General features: G+C 38.3%; 1 long non-coding RNA gene across 3 annotated transcripts; it reads left to right on the top strand.

Annotated features, from left to right (window-relative positions):
- The first annotated feature begins 766 nt into the window (after positions 1-766).
- On the top strand, positions 767-13,160 carry LOC134670949 (uncharacterized). Of its 3 annotated transcripts, XR_010099145.1 has the most exons (4): positions 767-1,245; positions 3,577-3,765; positions 11,985-12,079; positions 12,610-12,976. It is a non-coding gene; the product is annotated as an uncharacterized LOC134670949 (long non-coding RNA). The 3 variants fall into 3 exon arrangements; XR_010099144.1 differs by having other exon boundaries at positions 770-1,245; positions 11,985-13,160; XR_010099143.1 differs by lacking the exon at positions 11,985-12,079 and having other exon boundaries at positions 772-1,245; positions 12,610-12,970.
- Positions 13,161-13,844: the final 684 nt, after the last annotated feature.

The following is a 13,844-nucleotide window of genomic DNA, read 5'->3' on the forward strand; positions in this document are numbered from 1 at the left end:
TATTTTAAACGTCAAACTTCCATGAAATTATGACGTACTTATATAAATAACAGTTGCATTGCGTGGGCTATCAAAATCGCTGCAGAATTCTCTTGGTCTATCTAACTCTAGGTACTTAAGAATTAAGTACAAATAATACCTATTACTTACTTTAACCACTCTGTTTAGTATGGTCTACCGCGAACACCGAAGTTCGCAAATTGTGGACATGTTTCTCTGACAGTCTAAAGTAAAAAAAAAATAATTACGCATTAATTGGAGTAAAAGTGAAAGATACCCGCAATTTGCGAACCTCGGTGTTCGCGGTAGGCCCTCTGTGGCATAAGCACTCAATTCAAGGTGGTCTTTACAAACTGCCTAAAACATAGGAAGATTAGGAAGAGTATGTTATGCAAATTTTGTCAAAATGAGACTTAACTAACTCGCAATAAGATTAAAATTCGATAAATAAGTAAAGTTTGAACTACTCCTAGTTAAATAAATAAGTTAATACCTGTTAATACTTAGGTAGGTAGGTAGTAGGCACTCGCCTCGCTAACCGGATGACGCTTTTGTGATTCTTTCGAATATTTTATCTAGAATACGAACGATTTTTTCTAAACCTCCATTCACCATTAAATTCCATCAAATCTACCACTGTGTTGCCAGTAAAATGAAACGTTTTATTAATAGTAAATATATTATCAGCGGAAGAATGGGGAGCCACTAATGTACGACCAAATAATGCTCAACCCAAGAATGTACAGCCCAATAATAGGCGTCCATGGTGGACGCGTATTATTGGGCTGTACATTCCTGGGTTGAGCATTCTCGGGCCGCGCAATATTGGTCCGGGGCGATAATACGAAGCCACTCTTTTCACAGGGCAATAATGTACGACCCCATAATTCGCGTCCAATAATTTGAGTCCCTTGGCTTTCAATTATTGGGCTGCGCATTATTGGTACAGGTCGAGAAAGCCCGACCCAATAATGTACGACCCAATAATAGGAAGCCAAAAACCAGAGAGATTCTTTTTTTTAAGGGAGCTGTCAAAATTAGTAGGGACGTTCTGACATTAGCTCTTGACAATTTAAAAATAATCGGTTTTTTCTAGTGCCATCTTTCAGTGACATTGACAGTATTGTATTGACACTTGTTGGTTTACAAATACAATAAAATGAATTCTAATAAAAGAAACAGTAGACTCAGTAGAGGTACGAGGTACTGAAAAAATATTAATTAATGGAGAAGCCGAAGTTGGAGGTAAGTGCCGCAATTCAACAACTTAAGCTAAAAAAATCTTCGTGTCCGCATGGTATTCCCTCGTGCGTATGGACTGTACAGCATGGTGCTGGCGGAGCCGCTATGGCACATATTTAACCTCTGTCTCGAGCTAGAAGTATTCCCAGAAATTTGGAAAATTACTTGAGTGATGACCAGTATTGAAAGGTGGATCAGGAGATAAGGCAAGAGGGTTTCGACTTTCGACCGACACAAAGTTTGTACCCCACACTTAATTTTTTTAGACTGCATGAGAGACAGACAGCAGTAAGTATGTAGATTATGAAGGGCACAGATTGAAACCAGCAGTGACATGGCAGTTTGTTCAAAAGAATATCTTGGTTATATTTGACAACCAGTCTGGCCTAGTGGGTGCCTAGCCTAGTGACCCTGCCGGTGAAGCTGATGGTTCTGGGTTCAAATCCTGGTTAGGGAATTTATTTGTTTGATGAGACAGATATTTGTATATTGAATAATTATATTGTTGTCTGGGTGCCCACAACACAAGCCTTCTTGAGCTTACCGTGGGACTTGGTCAATTTGTGTAAAAATGTCCCAATATATTTATTTATATTGAGATTGACTGAGAAAACAAGGTGTATGCTACAAGGTGGAGGTTTCTGCAAAACATATTGGTGAGTCCATTAAGACAGCTGTTTATCAGAAAAACTGAGACTGGGTCACTGATCAATGGGTCAAACACCATCAAAAACTACTACTTAAGAGCAAAAAAATTGTGTTTATGGGGTGGCCCCAGCTCCTCCATGACACCTAGCAGTGTCTTCAGGTCGCTAACTGCCTCCTTCAATGTGCACGGAGTCCCTAGGTATTGGTTCCTGTATACTTCTACCTTCTACCTACAGTGTAGGAGAATATGCTTTACTGTTTCTTCTTCTTCCATGCACACTCTGCACATGGGGCTGTCTGTTTTACCCATATTATGTAAGTGTTTGATTAGTGCAGCGGTCGGCAACAAGCGGCCCGCGAACCTCTCACTTGCACCCCGCGTGCCTCCTAGGCTATTTTGTTTGTAATATTGACAAACAACAATGTCTGATAAAGTCATAAATATTAACAAAGTGCGGCCCGCATCAACTTCGGTAACTACTATTTGGTCCTTGGCTGCTAAAAGGTTGCCGACCGCTGGATTAGTCTGTTATGACCTGTGATTAATCGTACTATTTTGCGTAGTTGGTGTGAAATGAAATGAAATGAATGAAATGAAATGAAATGAAAAATTTATTGATAACAATTTGTTACATGTCTTTTTTTCCATATAAGTACTAGTATTGGTCTAGTATTCTATGTGAATATACCTGTAAACATAATCCAAATTATATAAATAAAATTAATCGTTAAAATTTGCAATATATCGAAATTATTATTAACAATGAGAATGTAATTTATATCGGTACTATACAAATGTCACGCCTGTATTAATTATTAAATTACTAGTGGAATATTAAAAAACTCACTGTAATCGTAAAACGTGTCTGGGTGTTTTTAGTAATATTTTGGTGTAAGCTTGTAGTTTTGTTCTTTGGTCTGCCTACAGGTGTTCATTTTAGTCCAGTACTTATTGTGACACTCTTGGCAGCAGTCCGTCACAAATGAACTACGAGCGGTCGGGTTGAGCTGGAGCGAGGCCAGAGTGGTCGCTGAAGATAGGAAGGCGTGGCGCGAGCTTGTGAAGGCCCTTTGCACCTCTGGGGTGCCTTAGGACAACAACAACTTATTGTGAAGCTGGTTTCTGAACCTTTCCTGGCCAGTTCATCCGCTGCATCGTTTCCTCTTGATCCACTATGCCCCTTTATCCATTATACTGTTACTTTGTTGCCTTCTTTGCTCACTTCAGTGAGGCCTCGATGTCATTCAAGTATGAGTTCCGATGTAAGTTTGTAGCTACCTAGTGCTTGCAGTACTGATTTACTGTCTGACAGTATTAGTATATTTTCTTGTTTTACTTCTCGTCTTTTTATCGCTTTGCAAGCTTCCATTATTCCTACACATTCAGCTTGGAATCCCGTATTGTGTTCCCAGTGTAACCCAGGGGTTTTGAGATGTATATGTTCAGGTCCTCCGAGAAGACACCACATCCGGTCCCTTCATTTGTTTTTGAGCCATCTGTGGATATTCTTAAATTTGTTTGGTATAGTCCTTGTACAAAAAGAAACATAAAACATGAAAGAACACACATCATTAGTACAAAGGCGAACTTATCATGTAATTCATGTATGCGGCACCGCGATATAATACATTCGGTAAAGACACACTGAAAGAAAACGAACTTAAAGATGTTCTTCTGTTCTGCAGGAAAACAAGAAGATTCGAGGAGAATGGTGTGGCACTTAATGCCGCCGGGACAGTAACCTAGCTGCAGCTCCAACTCTAGGGAATTGGGCTGAATGAACGCAACACGTGATCGACAGCCCACCTGCTTCCTGCCGAGCGTCCCTACACTACATCTACATGGATTCGCTTATTCTGCTCTACAAAACTTCTGTAAGTAGAGAATGCACAAGTGCAAGAGTTGAAGGATTGAAAGACCCATACAACCATTTCCAGTCGCCGTTACGACACGGTGTAGACACATCTTGTGTCGACACCGTCTGTTTCGGTCACAATTCCAGTCGCAGAGTCGTCGCCGTGTCGACACAGTTACCAGAAATGGGGAAGGGTCGACACATGACACAAAGTGACATAAAGTGTGGTCGCCGTGTGCACACATTGTTTCGGGTTTGCGACTACTTTATGCCAAAATCATTCGTTCATTCGTTCATTTTGTTCCTGTCAAATGGAAACTGTCAGATGGAAAAATAGTTAAATAAAAATAAGTGACATTAATACGCCATCTCTAAAACGGATTACAAGACGTAATTATATATTGTTTGCATTTATATTACAATAGGACTTAAATTATTATGGGGAATTAAACTGCTCGAGTGATTTGATAAACTAAGTGTAATATAATCAACGCGCCACCACATTGTTTTAGTTTAGCCGGAAAGGAAATTGTTTACTTCTCAGTGCTTGTGTTCATAAATATATTATTTGATGCATTTTTAGTACTTCGATGCGTATACTATACTTAAATAACAGAAATAACGCTTTACATATTACGAAACTTGTTAATTATGATGTATAAATATGGTTTAAGGCTGAGAAATATTGCAGTCACAAAGTAGTCGCAAATGTTTCGACTTTGTGTCGACTCTGTGTAGACACATGACACGCGCTGTCAAAAGTAATAACAAAGTTACTGGATTTGCAAAATGGCTCCTTGTGTTCATTTGTTTTCAGATATTCTCAAAGTGTAAAAATGACGTGGTCAGAGATGGGACTTAATAGATTAACTGTTTATTCGACTAATTAATGGAATAAAAAAAGTTAATCCTCAAATTTTAATCACGATTAGTTTAGTCGACGAGTAACATAGATTGAAATTGAATTAATCTGAACATTAATCGAATAAATTATCGATTAAATCTCGGTTGGAAGTTGACAGGGGGCCATTTTTGTACGTAAAAATAATAGAAATGTCTTGCATGCAGATGGTAGCCAAACACTTTGTCATAAAAGTCGAGATGGGTGTCTATTTATAGGTTTTAGGGAGTGCCGATTTCGAAAATGATGACCATTTTGGAATCCAAAATGGCGGCCATGCACTGTGTCATAAAAGTCGTCATGGATGTCGTTTTATACGTTTTAGGGGGCCCCAATTTTGAAAATGATGACCATTTTGGAATCCAAAATGGCGGCCATGCACTATGCCATAAAAGTCGTCAGGGGTGTCGTTTTATAGGTTTTAGGAGGCGCAGATTTCAAAAATGATGACCATTTTGGATTCCAAGATGGCGGCCATGCACTATGTCATAAAAGTCGTCATGGATGTCGTGATATAGGTTTTACGGGGCCCCGATTTAGAAAATGATGACCATTTTGAAATCCAAAATGGCGGCCATGCACTATGTCATAAAAGTCGTCATGGGTGTCGTTTTATAGGTTTTAAGGGGCGCAGATTTCGAAAACGATGACCAATTTGGATTCCAAGATGGCGGCCATGCACTATGTCATAAAAGTCGTCATGGATGTCGTTTTATTGGTTTTAGGGGGCCCCGCTTTCGAAAATGATGACCATTTTGGAATCCAGAATGGCGGCCATGCACTATGTCATAAAAGTCGTCATGGGTGTCGTTTTATAGGTTTTGGGGGGCGCAGATTTCGAAAACGATAACCATTTTCGATTCCAAAATGGCGGCCATGCACTATGTCATAAAAGTCGTCATGGATGTCGTTTTATGGGTTTTAGGGGGCCCCGATTTAGAAAATGATGACCATTTTGAAATCCAAAATGGCGGCCATGCACTATGTCATAAAAGTCGTCATGGATGTCGTTTTATAGGTTTTGGGGGGCGCAGATTTAAAAAATGATGACCATTTTCGATTCCAAAATGGTGGCCATGCACTATGTCATAAAAGTCGTCATGGGTGTCGTTTTATAGGTTTTAGGGGGCGCAGATTACGAAAACGATGACCATTTTGGATTCCAAAATGGCGGCCATGCACTATGTTATAAAAGTCGTCATGGATGTCGTTTTATAGGTTTTAGGGGGCCCCGCTTTCGAAAATGATGACCATTTTGGAATCCAGAATGGCGGCCATGCACTATGTCATGAAAGTTAACATGAGTGTCGTTTTATAGGTTTTGGGGGGCGCAGATTTCGAAAACGATAACCATTTTCGATTCCAAAATGGCGGCCATGCACTATGTCATAAAAGTCGTTTTATAGGTTTTAGGGGGCCCCGATTTAGAAAATGATGACCATTTTGAAATCCAAAATGGCAGCCATGCACTGTCATAAAAGTTGTCATGGGTGTCGTTTTATAGGTTTTGGGGGGCGCAGATTTAGAAAATGATGACCATTTTGGATTCCAAAATGGTGGCCATGCACTATGTCATAAAAGTCGTCATGGGTGTCGTTTTATAGGTATTAGGGGGCGCAGATTTCGAAAACGAAGACCATTTTGGATTCCAAGATGGCGGCCATGCACTATGTCATAAAAGTCGTCATGGATGTCGTTTTGTAGGTTTTAGGGGACGCAGATTTCGAAAATGATGGCCATTTTGGAATCCAAAATGGCGGCCACTCACTATGTCATAAAAGTTGTCATGGGTGTCGTTTTATAGGTTTTGGGGGGCGCAGATTTAGAAAATGATGACCATTTTGGATTCCAAAATGGTGGCCATGCACTATGTCATAAAAGTCATCATGGGTGTCGTTTTATAGGTATTAGGGGGCGCAGATTTCGAAAACGATGACCATTTTGGATTCCAAGATGGCGGCCATGCACTATGTCATAAAAGTCGTCATGGATGTCGTTTTGTAGGTTTTAGGGGACGCAGATTTCGAAAATGATGGCCATTTTGGAATCCAAAATGGCGGCCACGCACTATGTCATAAAAGTTGTCATGGGTGTCGTTTTATAGGTTTTAGGGAGTGCAGAATTCGAAAATGATGACCATTTTGGATTCCAAGATGTCTGCCGTGCACTTTGTCATATAAGCCGTCATAGATGTTGATTTATAGGTGTTAGGAAGAGCAGATTTCGAAAATGATGACCATGACCAACAAAACTTGTCGTTGGTGTCGTTTTATAGGTTTTGGGGGGCGCAGATTTAGAAAATGATGACCATTTTGGATTCCAAAATGGTGGCCATGCACTATGTCATAAAAGTCGTCATGGGTGTCGTTTTATAGGTATTAGGGGGCGCAGATTTCGAAAACGATGACCATTTTGGATTCCAAGATGGCGGCCATGCACTATGTCATAAAAGTCGTCATGGATGTCGTTTTGTAGGTTTTAGGGGACGCAGATTTCGAAAATGATGGCCATTTTGGAATCCAAAATTGCGGCCACGCACTATGTCATAAAAGTTGTCATGGGTGTCGTTTTATAGGTTTTAGGGGGCCCTGATTTCGAAAATGATGACCATTTTGGAATCCAAAATGGCGGCCATGCAGTATGTCATTAAAGTCGTCATGGCTGTCGTTTTATAGGTTTTAGGGAGCGCAGATTTCGAAAATAATAACTATTTGGGAATCGAAGATGGCGGCCATGCACTATGTTAAAAGTCGACATGGATGTCGTTTTGTTGGTCATGGTCATCATTATCGAAATCTGCTCTTCCTAACACCTATAAATCAACATCTATGACGGCTTATATGACAAAGTGCACGGCAGACATCTTGGAATCCAAAATGGTCATCATTTTCGAATTCTGCACTCCCTAAAACCTATAAAACGATATCCATGACGACTTTTATGACAAAGTGCACGGCACACATCTTGGATTCCAAACTGGTCATCATTTTCGAAATCGGCACTTCCTAAAACCTATAAAACGATATTCATGACGACTTTTCTGACAAAATACGTAGCGGCCATCTTGGATTATAAAATGATCATCGTTTTCGAATTCTGCACTCCCTAAAACCTATAAATCGACATCCGTGACGACGCAAGTTATCTTTATTTTCAGATCTAACAAATTGCTACAGAATACAAAGGACAAAAAAAGAAGCGAGGAGGTAATGAAACAAGCAAACATACAGATGATTCCTCGACGCAATTGGATGCTTCTTAAATTGTGTCCAGATTTATTTGTCATAAAAGTTTTTATTTTTCACGTATTACTCTCACAAGTTCCGTGACATTTCGACCTTGTAATTTTTTAAGTAAATGGTTTTGTTTATCTGTGAGGATCTCACTAGAATAATATAATCAAGGTATGTTTATATTTGATAATTGAAATAGTAACGCAAAAAAAAATTATATTTGTGTCTTATAATCCTACCGAAGACTTTTATTTTTCCTTTTCCTTCTACACAAGTTTGGTCAAGTAATAAGAATTTAGGGCTCTCAATTTTATTTTGACTTCTACAACAGTAAAGCTACGAGGCCATGTTTGGTATCGTTTTCGTATAAATTCGCAGTACCAAATTTAGTTATGGTATCACATTGACACCATTCCAAAGTAAAAACATATAAACTTACTTTCTCTTAAACTCCTTTTCACGCTTAAACTGCTGAACAGTTTTAATTTAAATTTAGTACACATATATTTTGAGTCCCGAGACAGGACATAATAAGTTATCTCAAAAATCATCCTTCAAAGGTGTGAAATGAGGTGTAGGGGGGAATTCAGAATTGACTTCTTGAAGTTAATACTGTTTAAGTTTAGGTTTGAAGTCATGTTTTTTTTTATCATTTTTAACTAAATCAAAGATGTAGACCTTCCCAAATTTAATATAAATCGGTTCAGCGGTTATTGATTTCCCGTACAAATTTCCACGCCACTTTTCACACCTTCAAAAGATGATTTTGGTTATAAAATCTATCCTATGTCCTGTTCCGGGATGCAAACTATTTCTATACCAAATTTCAACGAAATCGGTTCAGCGGTTAAGCGTCAAGAGGAGTTTAAAAAAACCGACCAAGTGCGAGTCGGACTCGCGTATTAAGGGTTCCGTACATTAAGTCCGACTCGCGCTTGACTGCACATTTCTAATAGGTTTTCCTGTCATCTATAGGTAAAGAACTATTTTGTGTATTCAGACAGACAGACATACAGACGCACGAGTGATCCTATAAGGATTCCGTTTTATGCTTTTGAGGTACGGAACCCTAAAAAGATTTTTTTAATTTTGTGGAATGGTTTCCATGTTAAATGGATTCAGCAACCCAGATTTATACGAAAACGATACCATACACGGCCTAGCACCTTCACTGATGTAGATATATCAAGATAAAATTGAGAGCCCTAACTAAACTTTCAAGAGCGGATATCTCAAAAACTATTCAATATATCGAAAAAATTGACTGAATAAACTTGTAACAAATTAAATTAACTTTCATTTTGTATAAGTGGCCATGTCGCTAAGATGCATAGTTTCCGAGATATAATCGAAAAACCGGAAAATGGGACATTCAAAGCCCCCTCTCTTCCCCCCGCTCAAGGGCTACGGCCGGGGACTTTTGATATGTTCACCTCCTAACTTGTCCAAACCAAGTTACAGAGTCAAAAATTGTGTTCCGAGCATTTCCCTCTACAACTTTTTTGAGCATTCGTTGGCTGACCTAAGTAGCTTATTGCATTTCTTTAAAAACTTTTCTGTAAAAGGTTGACGGGTGTTGGGTGTTTATATGGTTTTGGTCGATTATTATCATTTGCATCGCCCATGATGACTTACTAGAATTACTTACGAGCACACGAGACACTAATAGTAGTTTGACAAACCTTGGTTTTCAAGAGGTATTTTATATTGACATTTGCTGTCACAAATTTGCTGTCAGATTTAGTCGCAAACCGCACGCAAAGTGCACACAAATGTGTCGACACCTTGTTACGGAAAAGTGTACACACGGCGACGACACTTTGTTTCGAAACAATTCTAGACACATTGTGTGGACTCTGTTACGACACATCTGACATTTAGTTACCACTTTGATGATTCTGCGACTGGAATGGTTATATGGGGAGCTTGTCGTCTTACCTGACAGTCTTCCACACATTTACCTTAATTAATTTAAATGATTTTAATAATTATAGTCCTTTTTAGGGTTCCGTACCTCAAAAGGAAAAAACGGAACCCTTATAGGATCACTCGTGCGTCTGTCTGTCAGTCTGTCTGTCTGTCTGTCTGTCTGTCCGTCTGTCACAGCCGATTTTCTCCGGAACTACTGGACCAATCAAGTTGAAATTTGGTACACATATGTAAGTTTGTGACCCAAATATGGACATGTAACGTAAACAAATTAATTTTAAACATGGGGGCCACTTTTGGGGGGTAAATGAAAAAATTAAAAAAAAAAATTCAAATTATATCATGTTACATATCAAATTAAAGAGCTTATTGTAAGGATCTCAAATATATTTTTTTTATAATTTTCGAATAAACAGTTTAGAAGTTATTCAAGAAAATAGGCAAAAAATGACCATCCCCCCCCCCTTTATCTCCGAAACTACTAAGTCTAAAATTTTGAAAAAAATACATAAAATAGGTATATACCTATAGATGACAGGAAAACCTATTATAAATGTACAGTCAAGCGTGAGTCGGACTTAATTACAGTTTTAGATCCGACCCCTACGGATTTTTTAAAGAGATTTCAATCACATATTTAATTACACAAACGGGTCTACCGCGATATAATTTCATTGTTTTTACCTTTAATTCCGACGTTTCAGCTGAGTTGCACTAGCTGTAGTCACGGAAAGACTGACGTCCCAACAAACCCACAAACGCCAACCAAACGCGCGTCCAAACGCGGTAGACCCGTTTGTGTAATTAAATATATGTACAAAACGCGAGAGTTTAAAGTGTTAGATTTCACTCACGTTTCACATAAAAAATACATTGTTAACAGTGCCGGATTAACCAATAAGCAAAACAAGCACGTGCTTAGGGCACCACGTTCAGGGGGGAGCACCAAAATGCCAGGATTCGGGCCTGGTTCGGCCTAAAAGTAAAATTGCGTTTTTTATATCGAAACATTTTCGCGCTCGCTTCGCTCGCCTTTTCAATAACTTTCTAAGGTATGACAAAGGTGACATTCGGGTGACGACTGCAGCAACATTACTCTGTTGCAAAGTACTGTCAACTTAGTTAAGTTAAATATAGACCTGTTTAAAACAGCCAACGAAGTATTCCTAAGAAATACTAGGAACACTAACAGGCTGGTCATAAATAAAATGCAAAGAACTGCCACTTTTAAGAAAAATTGTTATGCTATGTGTGTCAATATATTTAATAAGTTACCCAACAACATAAGAGAATTGCCCAATAGTAAATTTAAAAGAGCACTTTTTCAATGGCTGCTGTCTTCGACATTTTATTCTATTAATGAATACCTTGTAAATCAACAATCTAGTTTTTAAATTATGTTAATTGAAGTGGTTTTGTTTGAGATAGATACATGATATATTATTATTTCATAATTGACAGTGTATTTTTATTTCTATTGTTGTTGATAATTAATTTGTATTAAACTAGTTTAAGTAGGTTAAGTTAGGTATATATTACACTAAAATTTGCATGCTGCATAGTCAGTTAAGAAAGATGGGACTTAAAAATGTATAATTTTACAGAAACAACTTGTATATAACCTTTTTTATCGCAAATAAAATGATAAAAAATGATTAAAACTTCCGTGATAAAATGATGTGACTGATTTCCATACTAAAAGTAAAAATGTACAACTGTCTATCATATTGCGTTTTTATATCGAAAAATTTTCGCGCTCGCTTCGCTCGCGTTTCAATCACTTTCTTAGATATGATAAAGGTGACATTCGGGTGGCGGCTGCAGCAGTATTAGGTAATCTGTTGCAACATTACTGCAACGGCACTGTCAATTTTCGTGATAAAATGATGTGACTGATTTCCATTCTCAGCTGTAATGCGGCATTGAACTTCTCTCAATTTACCAAAAAAAATCAATGTAATCTTGATGATGATAGGGAGAGGGGGCACCATGGTCTAGAAATGCTTAAAGCATCAAAATATCTTAATCCGGCACTGATTGTTAAAAATTGTGTAATATACGGAACCCTTGGAACGCGAGCCCGACTCGCACTTGGCCGGTTTTTTTTTCAGATTACCTCAATTACAGTATACTACAATACAATTCAAATACTCTTTATTGCACACCTCATTACAGAAAACAATACAAATAATACAGGAAGAAGAGATTAAACAACAGGCGGTCTTATCGCTAAAAAGCGATCTCTTCCAGACAACCTTACTACTTTTGAGGTTAGAACAACCCACGAAAACATTTAATGTAAAGTGTTGCCAAGACTAGTTGCATAAAGCTTTTACACTAAAAAAGTTATCAGATCCCGTAGTAGGTACCAAGACTTTTACTCTGTCATTCCTAACTTTATAAGCTCTAACAGTATAAAGCCAACATCTTGGTCAAACAGTACGGCTTGGCCGTTTCGTTGGTGTCATACTCATATGGACAATCCCGTAATGACACTTTCAGAATTTGAAAGACCTTTGTTGCTACTTTGTACAACAAGTCCACTGAGGGAGTGTTTGTAAAAACGACATATCAGTTTATATAAACTACGATAATACAAGGTCATATAAGCAGGCATAATTTTAAAACATTTAACATTTAGGTTTTCAGAAAAGTTACGTACCTATTTCTAGCGACATCTATGTATGTAGGGCCTATATAAAATAAGCCAGGAAAGTTATGAAAGTGAATTAAAGTTCATGTTGCACTGATAAAATCATTTTAAACAAATATTCTAAATATAATTATTCTCAAATTTCAGGAGCTGATACAAGCAGCCAGAATGAGTCTCTGCTGAGTCGCCGGCGCCGGACGTGCGTCGCGCGCCTCGGGCGACTGACGTCTTCGTGTGAGTCGCCAATTGCAGGGGAAGATACGAATAGTTAGGTATAAAAGCTACTTTAGTCAACCTCGCCTCAGTACTGTTTGTATTGACTGAAATACAAGTAGCATATATGAGACGTTCGGACGTATCCGTGAAAATACGAAGGTAAAGGAAATTGCACTACATTTTTAGAACCTATTCACCTGTCAGTAAAATATTGAAAAGGAAAGTTCATGAGTTTTATTATTTTCTTTCCTCCAACAGCTTCACATGGAGCAAATGTAAACCTTTTATGTTAATAATATCAGCAATGTCAAGGTACAACGCTCTTTAGAGCATATTGCCATTCCTTTTACTCGAGTGGCCTGTGGGTTAACTATACGAAGCGAGCCTACGATGCATTAAAAGTGCAGTATAACAATGCATTCAGAATGCTGTTGGGCTTACCTCGTAGATGTAGTGCATCTGGCATGTTTTGCGAAGCTAGAAGTTTTCTGGCAATCATGCGCATGAAAATAGTATCTCTGCTAGGTCGAGTTAGAAGCAGTCCCAAACATACATGTTCGAAAAGTTGAACTCCCTTAGTAGGCCAAGCAATAAGAAGTTATAGAGGGAAATGCTAGGAACACAATTTTTGACTACGTAACTTTGTTTGGACTAGTTAGGAGGTGAACATATCAAAAGTCCCCGGCTGTAGCCCCGGTGCTGGGGGGTAGACTAGTTATAGTCCAAACAAAGTTACGGAGTCAAAAACTGTGTTCCTAGCATTTCCCTCTACAACGTTTTTTGAGCATTCATTTCCTGACCTATAGATCGTGTTTCAATTTATCGCCTCTCATTGGCAATTAAGGTGGTTCGCTTTCCATACAAAAAAAAACAATTACATAAGTACCTAATAGTGTGTAATTACTTAATATAACGCAATTGTTTTTTGTATGGAAAGCGAACCACCTTAACTATTCGCACAACGTTTTGTAGTTGCAGTAAGTACTTACATATGGCCGGTTAAATTTTCAAAATAGGTATGTATTTACGTACAGTGCTAATTGCCGCACATAGAATAATTAAAGTTTGATCAATCGGAATATGTTCCTAAGTCACTTATTACATTTCGAATTATAAGTCTGTATTTTACAGCTTTAGATGTGCATGACTGCATATGCACATCTAAA

The sequence above is a fragment of the Cydia fagiglandana genome, chromosome 14 (assembly GCF_963556715.1).
Source record: "Cydia fagiglandana chromosome 14, ilCydFagi1.1, whole genome shotgun sequence".
In the NCBI taxonomy this organism is placed as follows: Eukaryota; Metazoa; Arthropoda; class Insecta; order Lepidoptera; family Tortricidae; genus Cydia; species Cydia fagiglandana.